This window comes from Acomys minous (assembly GCF_964271855.1).
Source record: "Acomys minous genome assembly, chromosome: 15".
Lineage (NCBI taxonomy): Eukaryota > Metazoa > Chordata > Mammalia > Rodentia > Muridae > Acomys > Acomys minous.
Window position 1 is genome coordinate 32,481,819 of NC_140497.1, and position 10,204 is coordinate 32,492,022.

The following is a 10,204-nucleotide window of genomic DNA, read 5'->3' on the forward strand; positions in this document are numbered from 1 at the left end:
TTACACATATGTCAATGTTCTGCAAGTTAATAGACTTTACAACTCTGAAATATTTGGATAAAACCTTTATAGAAAAAGGTCATAGAAAATTTGTCATAAAATTGTCAAAAGCCCTTACTTCCAGGAAAGAAATCTGAAAGTCAACTTTCACATTCAATTTACCCCCGGGTATCCTACATTTTAGTTTAAATGTCCCTCTGGCCAGTACCCATTTCTCATGCCTTGGCACAATGCAATAACCCTATCATTTTGAAAGCTGAGAAAACTTTGAATTTAAGACTAGTAAGGTCTATAAAAGAAGACCTTGCCTTTGTAAACAAATCCCAAACAAAAGAACCCTGTATTATTGAAATATAATGCTCTCAAAATGTCTATTTAACCCATTCATGCTTTTTTTTTATTCTTTTATTCAACAAATTATTTGTTTCTCTTCCCTGCTTTAGGATCTAGGAGTAAAAGTGAGAAACACATTAGCTTCCTTATATCAAGACAAAGGAGAGAGGAGCAATGGGTAGGTAAGCAAATTTACCACCAGAATAAGTTCAGGTTTTATTCATATCGTGAAAGTAACAGAATAATAAGTAATATTGTAGAAAATGCATTGCCCTGGGGGCAAAATGGCTTCTTTTTTTAGTGCCTGGAAACATTTGCAATGACCCAACCATATAAATGCCTGGAGTAAAAGTCTCATTGTTAGAATAAAGTTTGCTTAATAATGTTTGTTTTAAGCCCGGCGACCTCTGCTGGATCCTTGAAATCAATGTAAAGATGGAAGGAAAGCACCATCTATATAAAGTTGCCCTCTCACTTTTAGCTATGCACAGTAGCACACATACACATGTTCATATACAGAGAATGATGATATAGATTTAGAAAATATTTATGAAAAATTCCTTTTGAAGAAAAAATACATAACATTATTTTTGATCCATTGAACAAAACAACAAAAAGGAATGGCGTGCATGTCATTGTATATATACTCATGTGTCCTTGACTCTAAATCTTGCACCTCTGAAGCTTCTTTGTGTGGTTATGAGGAACCAAAATTTCATAGCTATTTTGCATTAAAGGAAGATGAACAAATTATGGGATAATTTCTATCAGATAGGTGTGCATGTTCCCTTTAGGAGACTGTGTTGAAGCAAGTGGTGACTTAGCTAGTGAAGGGATTGTTTTCTTAACATAGTGTATTGTATTGATTTATGTTAGTCTGTTAAATTGTCCCTATGTGACTGAGATGAATTATACCAGTATAGAATGTATTATCTTTCTTTGAATACTTCTGGATTTTATTTCCTTTTTTTTTTTTTTTTTAAAAACAGAGTTTTCAATTTTCACAAGGTATGATTGTTTTACTGCCTCTCTCTCCCTTCCTCCCTCTCCCTCTCCCTCTCCCTCCCCCCCTCTCTCTCTCTGTATGAGTGTGTGTGTGTGTGTGTGTGTGTGTGTGTGTGTGTGTGTGCCTGAGTATCATGTAGCCCAGATTGACCTTACACTCATGTGGCAAAGCTTGACCTTGAACTCCTGAACCTCATGCCTCGGTTTCTATTTTCTGGGATTAGAGGTGTGTACTACCATGCCCAGTTTGTATGGTGATGGAGGATCAAACTCAGCTTTGTGTACATTAGACAAACACTTTTACGAGCCAGGCCACATCTCTAGCCCTCTGTATTGAAATCATTTTTATCTTGTCTAAATAGACACTAATTTTAGGAGACCCAAAACGTCATTATGGTTTTCTGGTATATGAACTAAAAAGGAAGTCAGATGATCAGTGTCAGTGTAGCTTAAGCTTATTTTTACAGTGGTTCTAATGAAGCTCCAATCCAGAGAGTGTTTTGCCAATTTTAGGTTGCATAATTAGGACAGGTGCATTTAGCATCAGCAGAATCCACACGTTGTTTCCTGACCTATACAGTGAAGGATATAGTGAGAAAGGCCCACTGTAAGCCATTAGAACTGCCTCTATGACAAAAGTAATAAATCTTGAGCAATACTTTATATGTGTAAGGAATATAGAGAAAAGTAACATGCTCACAGACTTGAAAGCCATAGGGTGATGATTCTCCATATATACACATTTAATAGGCCGATTTGGCCTGTGGAGAAGGCAGACGGATCTTGGAGACAGGCATCTTTTTCTATTTACCTATCTGATACTTATTTGCAGCTGCTGTACCAAGTCTGGTTTTATTGTTTGAGGAGGTTACTACATCCCCAGGCACCTTGTGTCTATATAGCTACAGATCTGTCAAACAGTTTCCTCTAGCACACCAGTTAACAGACAACCATAGTTAGTTGACATGCTTGCTGAAGGCAAGAGGGAAGGTGGAACGGTTAGCAGAAGAAAGTGGCTATGAATGCCAGCTACCTTACTGGCACCAGTTTCGTAAGTGATATCTGTAGTGGCAACGTGTGTTCTATGTAAATAATATGACAGTGTCATTGCTTTCTCTCCCTACCATCACCGCTATGATGTAATGTAAGGTGTATTGGCACCATATCATAATATGTAACTATGGTTTGCATCATAGTACTTAAGTTATAAACTAACAAGAAGAATAATATCCTTCAAGTACTGTACATCCTTTTCTGGGAAGGAGTCTGTGATTTTTGCATATATGTAGGACACCTCCGTCATATTAGGTGGGATTATGAATTTTCTTTACTTTGAAATCAAATATAGTTTAACAGGATGGCACGAGAGTCATATTGACAAGGCAAAGATTTGTGTCAAATTGACAGGGTCACAAGGCATTCAGATGTCTTAACAAACATTGAGAGTATCTATAAGGCGTTTCTTGGATAAACTGAATACTTTAACTGGCAGACTGAACAAAGCAGGCTGTTGTCCTTGATGTTAACTGGCCTCATTCAGTCAACTGAAGGTAGCAGTATAAGTAAAGGGTGACCGCTATGCAAGTAATAGATTTACTGCATTTGAATGAATGTCAGCTTTTTCTTATCCTCAACCTCATATTAGATATATACCATGAACTTTCTTGTTTCCCAACGCTTAGTACTCAACCGTAGTGGTGAGATTATTGCTATAGCAGAAGCTCTCCTGGACTTCCTAACTCACCCTACACACTATAACTATACATTACTAAGCCCTTACACACACACACACACACACACACACACACACACACACACACACACACTTTCTCCTTGTCTCTTCTCACTTCTCTGTCTTCTCTATTTTTGCTTTCTGTTTGCTTGAAAAGGCCTGACAAATACACCTATTTGACTTCTATGCATATCATGAAACATTAAATCTATTATTATTTTAAAAGTTGAATTAATTCAAAATTTTTTTTTCACTTTACATTCTGCTTATAGCTCCATCCCTCATCTCCTCCTGGTCCCACCCTTATGACCCCCCCCCCATCCCCTCTCTTACCCACTTCCCTTGTCTCAGAAAGGGGAAGCTCTCCTTCCCTATCATCTGACCTCAGCCTATCAAGTCTCATCTGGACTGCCTGCATCCTCTTCCTCTGTGGCCTGGCCAGGCTGCCCTGCCAGGAGGAAGTGATCAATGAGTGGGCAGCAGAGTCCATGAGAAAAGTAGCCCTTACTCCCCATGTTATGGGACCCACAAGGAGACAGTGCTCCTTATTGACTACATCTGAGCAGAAGGTCTAGGACCTTGGTTGGAGCATCAGTCTCTGCACAGGATTTGCTGACTCCATTGATCTGCTTGGGGAGCTTCCCTGTCCCCTCCAGGTCCTTTTATGCCTCAATTCTTCTGTAAGTGTCCCTGCTCTCCACTCAGAAGTTGTTTTGCTACTTCCTTCCCTCCCTCCTCTCTTTCTTTTGCGGTTGCAAGACTTTAAAGTTCTGCTGTCATGCTAACACCGAACCTGCAAAATTCCTCAGAAATATTGTTCACTTCTTTGAGACAAGATCCTTCATTTGCCTGGGATACAAAGTGGACTGGGCTGGATGGCCAGAGATCTTCAGGGGGCAGTCCGTCTCTCCCTGCCTGGGAATTATAAGCACTTACCACCAAACACCACATATACGTTTTTGCATGGGTTCTGGGGCCCAACCTCAGGGCCTCATGGTCAGCCATGTGGTTACATTATCTTCTTCTTCTTCTTATTATTATTTCTCTTATTTTAAGTTGACATATCTTTTAAATAAATGAACAACATACGATTTAGTTTTACCTGGATGGTCTCTCTTTTTGTCATTCTTCATTTCAGAGGCCCAAATTACAACTAATGCAATTTCCTTGCATACTAAGGAACATCCCTTAAGATTTCTCAGTGCTCTCCAGTTTCATTTGCCTATAGAAGTCTTTATTCATCTTCATCTTAATTTTCTTACTAGATAACTAGAACTTAACTACCTGTCCTGTTTCCCAAGACTTTTAAGGTGACTTTCTATTGTTGCTTGTCTCACAGTGTGTGAGCGAGAAATTACAGATCTTTATTTTTGTTCCTTTAACATACACACATTTTTTTTGAGACAGGGTTTCTCTGTGTAGCCTTGGACTTACTCTGTAGACCAGGTTGGCATCAAACTCACAGAGATCGGCCTGCCTCTGCCTCCCTGAGTGTTGGGATTCCAGATGTGAACCTGGATAATACACATATATTTTATTCACAGGCTGGGAAATGTTCTCATCACAACAATTTTCAGGATCAGCATCATCAAGAGGCTCCCTATCTAGCTTTCATTATGTAACCCTAACTGGCAGCTTTATAAGTTTCGTCAGGCTATCCTAGAACTCACTATGTAGCTGAAGATGGCCTTAAGAATATTTCTCTTCTTGCATCTCTCTTTGTCCCCGAAGAAAGAGAAGTAAGAAGATCAGAAAGATTATTAGAAAGGACAGAAGTGTGTGATTAAATGTACAAGACATGCTAATGGGGTAGGATATGCAGGATTTGTAGGTTGTTTTTCTTTCTTGAACTGCTCAGTTACATTCATGAAATAAGGAACACATAATGAGACTTGACTACTAATTAATTTATGTTTGGACGGGGAGAGTTGAGCCAAGTTTGAAGTGTCATTTCTTTATTAACTTAGTTATTCAGTCATTTAGAAAATACATGAGTTCCTGTTATGTGCCAGACAGCAAGAGAAACACTGAGAATATAGTCACAGAACGGCATATAAGGCATTGTTCCTGGAAACATATATCAGGGAGACTGAAAGAGGCAAACTGACCAATGAAAATAATCATCATGAACAGAATGCCTTACAGACTTTGAAGGGCTTATAGAATAGTCGGATGAATAATGCACCTCAAGTGTTATAATCATATTCTCAACTCTGTTTTAATTTATGGACTTTTCTCCTCATTGAAGTAAAATTTCCTGATCACAAATGGCCTAACCACATGTGTGTGCTAAGCTTTTCCCCTCCAAAAATCAGTACCCCCTTCAAGTTTTTTTAAAATATTATTCTGTTTTTGTGGTCAGCATATGTGCTGGATAGTTTTATGTCAACCTGACATAAGCTAAGAGTCATTAGAGAGGAAGGAGCCTCACCTGACAAAATGCCTTCGTAAGATGCAGCTGTATGACATTTTCTTGTGTATGGTACCATCCCTGGGATGGTGATCTTGGTTATATAATAAATCAGGCTGAGTAAGCCAGGGGAAGCAAGCCAGTAAGTAGCACCCCTGTCTGGCCTCTGCATCAGCTGTTGTGTTCAGGCTCCTGGCCTGCTTGAGTTCCTGCCCTCACTGTTTCTGATAACGAACAGCTGAAGTGTGAGTGAAGCAAGCCCTTTCCGCCCAAGGTTGCCTTTGGTCATGCTGTTTCATCATAGCACTAGTAACCCTAACCAAGACAGGATACAAAGCAATGGCTGTTTTTTTTTTTTTTGCCAGAAGAATTAATTTTTTATTAATTTATTCTTGTTACATCTCAATGGTTATCCCATCCCTTGTATCCTCCCATTCCTCCCTCCCTCCTATTTTCCCCTTATTCCCCTCCCCTATGACTGTTCCTGAGGGGGATTACCTCCTCCTGTATATGCTCATAGGGTATCAAGTCTCTTCTTGGTAACCTGCTGTCCTTCCTCTGAGTGCCACCAGGTCTCCCCCTTCAGGGGACATGGTAAAAAAACAGGTTTTAAGACAAAAATTGTCAAACAAAAATTCAGATGAAGTAGAGCAAGATATATATACACAGCTAGGCTGGTATACACATGAATATATACAGATGGACATAGTATACCCTAACTCTACACATATGCATGCGCACGCACGCACGCACACACATACACATACACACGCACACACACACACACACGGTTTTAAAAACTTTTTAAATATTTATTTTTAATTTATATTTTCAGTTTACAGCCTTATCTCTCCTTTCATCCTGGGCCATCGCTCCCAACTTTTTCCTCCTACTCTCCCTCTCCTTGTCCTCAGAAAAGGGAGCCCCCTACCAACCTACCCCAGCACATGTCTTAGTTTTGTACTGGCATTGATTATTTTCTTTTTAAAAGAAACAGTTTGAATTGGAGTTTGTGGAGGGAAATCTGGAAGGAGATTTTTTGGAGGGAAAGATAATGACAAAAATTATTGTGTGAGAAATTTTTAAAAATTAAAATTATACAAACAAACCACCTTGCACTTTGGAAAAGGGCCCAGTGGATGAAGTGCTTACAACAGCATTTTATCTGAATTTAGATTCTTAGAGCTCAAAGAAGTTGGAAATGGTAACATGTGTCTTCAGCACTAGCTCTCTGAAGTGAGGGAGGGCAACCAGACTCTGTGGGTTTCTTGCGAGTAACAAAAGCATAAATGGTGAGTATCAGATTCTATAAGAGATCATATCTCAAAAACTTAAGAAGACTATTATATAGGAGCACACCAGGAGCTTCATAAAGATTTAGAGAATTATTTAAAAAACAGGTTTTACGACAAAAAATTGTCAAACAAAAATTCAGATGAAGCAGAGCAAGAGTCATTAATTAATTTTAACTAAAACACGATGATTCTACCACATATTATAACCTAGCTTGAAAACATCAAAAGGAAAGAGAGAGTGCAGAAAGCAACAAGCTGAGCAAGTGACAGAAGTGTGTTCCAATGTGCCTGGAAGCAGACTCCTCCACAGAAATCCTAAGGGCACGATAACATAGAAGAGACAATCACTGTGATGACGGGAGTAAAACTGCCAACCAAGACCAGTGGAGAAATGGCTCAGTGGTTGAGAGCACTTACTGCTCATGCAGAGCACCAGAATTTATTGCTTGGAGTCCATATGAGGATGGGTGAGATAATTAATATATTGTAAACTCATGAAACCAAAAAGCTTCTACAAGTTCAATCCAGTCCCAACCAAATGCCAGTGGGATTCTTTACAGAGTTGGAAAAGGGATGTTAAAACTGATACAGAAGCATAATAGAGCCTGGGTAGCTAATACAGTGCCAAGTATAGAGAACGTTGCCTGAGGTTCTTATTTTGTGTTGTCTCACAGAGCCAATATAACAAAAACATTGGTGCTGAAAAAAAAAACCAGATATGTATTCTAATAGTATAGAGGATTCAAAGATCTGTTCCTATAACTACAGGCTTTTCATGTTGACATAGATACCAAATTCACAACAATGAATTCCAATAGGTCTACTTCAAGACCCAGCTATATCCCTCCTGGATATATACGTGAAAGACACTCCAGCATACAACAAGGATACTTGCTCAACTGTGTTCATAGCAACTTTATTCATAATAGCCAGAAGCTGGAAACAACCTAGATGTCTCTAAACCAAAGAACGGATAAAGTAACTCTGGTACATTTGCACCAGAATGGAATACTACTCAGCTATTAAAAACAAAGAAATGACGAAAATTGTAGGGAAATGGATTGAACTAGAAAAGAGCATCATGAGTGAGGTCATTCAGACCTAGAAATACATACATGGTATGTTTTCACTTATAAGTGGATTTTAGCCATATAGTAAAGGATAAGCATACTACAATGCACAGACCCAAAGAAGATAAGTAACAAGGAGGATCCGAAGGAGCATGCTTTAATCTCATGTGGAAAGGGAAATAGAGTAGACAGAGGCAATGGTTGAAGAGAGGAAACAAACTAGGAGAGGGAGCACGGAGAGAGATGAGGGTAGAGATCAGACCTGGGGAGGGAGGAAGAAGGTCTAGAGAAAAGACAAACTGTGTGTGGGGCATCTCTGTGACAAGCGCGAGAGCTAAGTCACGGTCAAATCCTTGGAGCATATGAGAGGGACTCTAAAGACTGAAGAGGATATCTTCTAATTAGACAAATCTCTTAGTAGAGGGAAGGGAACACCAGGCCACCCACAAAAACTTTGACCCCAAATTCACCCTGCCTACCAGCTGTGCAGGGATAAATATAGAGAAGACAGAGATTGAGGGAATGTCCAATTAATGTCTGGCCCAACCCAAGACCCATCCCATGGGGGAGAACCAAACCCTGACACTATTAACCACACTCTGCTATGCTTGCAGTCAGGAGCCTAGCAGAGTGGTGCTGAGACTCACAGCCAAACATTGGACAATGCATAGAGAGTCTTGCGAGAAAGTTGCGGGAAGGATAAAGGACCTGGAGGTGACAGGAGCTTCGTAAGAAGTCCAACAGAGCTAACTAGCCAGGGCCCAGAGAGACTTGCCAAGACTGAAGCACCAACCAAGGCCTAGGACTGGACCTAGGCTCCCTAAAAAGATGTAGGCCATGAGCAGCTCAGGCTTCATGTGGGTACCCTAGTAAGGGGAGCGGGGGCTCTCTCTGACATGGGTTTTCATGTTTGCTTTTTAATCACTTCCCCCTAGCGGGACTGCCTTGGCAGGCAACAGGGGAAGAAGACATGCTCACTCCAGATGAGGCTTGGTGAGTAGCAGCAGATGGGAAGGGGGTGCTCCCATTTTCTGAGGAATAGGGGAGGTGGGATGGGACAGAGGGAGGGAGCGTGGGACTGGGAGGTAAGGAGGGATGGGGCTATGACCAGAATGTAAAGTGAATAAATAAATAAATACAGTAATAAAAAATCACAACATTGGAGACAAACCTATATCTTTAGCAAATGATGCTGACAACAACGGGTATGTTTGTATACAATGGGAAAATGCCTTTATGTTTTAGACTTAAAGAAACAAAACTCCAAGTGAATCAAAGTTTCTATGCAGTGTCTAACACTGTACAATGAATGGAGGAAAAAGTAGGAAATAACCTTGAAGACACAGACATAGTTAAGGACTTGTAAGTTAGACCAATTGCTCAGAAAAGAAGGCCAATAGTTTTATACATAAGACCTCCCCAAAACAAAGAGCTTTTGTTTATTGATAGTAGAAGAAACTACCAATTAAGTGAGGTTGTAATCTATAGAATATGAGGTGGAAGATTTTGTGAGCTATACCTTTGACACAGTGTTATTGTCCAAGTCACTTGTTCTCAACCTTTCTAATGCTGTGACCCTTTAATATATTTCCTCGCTTTCTGGTGACCTCCAGTATGGAAATTTCATGTAAGAAAACAATGAAGATAGTGTGTAGTAAATGTGTTTCTTGCATGAGCAAGGTTTGTAAATGAGCTCACCAAGCCAGTGGATACCTCTTCAGGAAGACAGTAAACTTGTTATCAAAGCTCATCTAGAAGACCTTTATCGAACACTGAATAGGATCACTTGACATAAAAAAAGAAATGGCATATTAAGACATCTCAAATGAAAGCAATCTTAAAATGAAACTTTATACCTCTAACTGCATGAGCTAAGAAACTGGAGAGATCTGATATAAATAACAACATATCTTAACACTCTAGAAAAATCCAAAGTCCAAATTCAATGATGGAAAGAAGTCATTAAGATTGGACAGAAATTAATGAAATGGAAATAATAACAACAAAAAGCCAAAACCTTTGTTCTCTAAAAGGGTGTATACAACTAAATAAATCCTTGGCCATAGCAACCAAATGAGAAAGGAGACACATGTTATTAAATTTGTAGGTGGAAAGGAAGCCCTTAAAACAGATATCAATAAAATTCAAGAATTCCTCAACTCTTACATACAAACAACACATTCCAATAAAATGTACAATCTAAAGAAATAGATGAATTTCTGGACACATATGACATCTAAATGAGGCAAACTATTTAATGAGATGTATAGGAGAAGCGGGATTGAAGCAGAAATTAAAACTCTCACACTAATAAAGGTTGTATCCACGATTTCATAAAGTATTCCCTAAAATGGAAAAT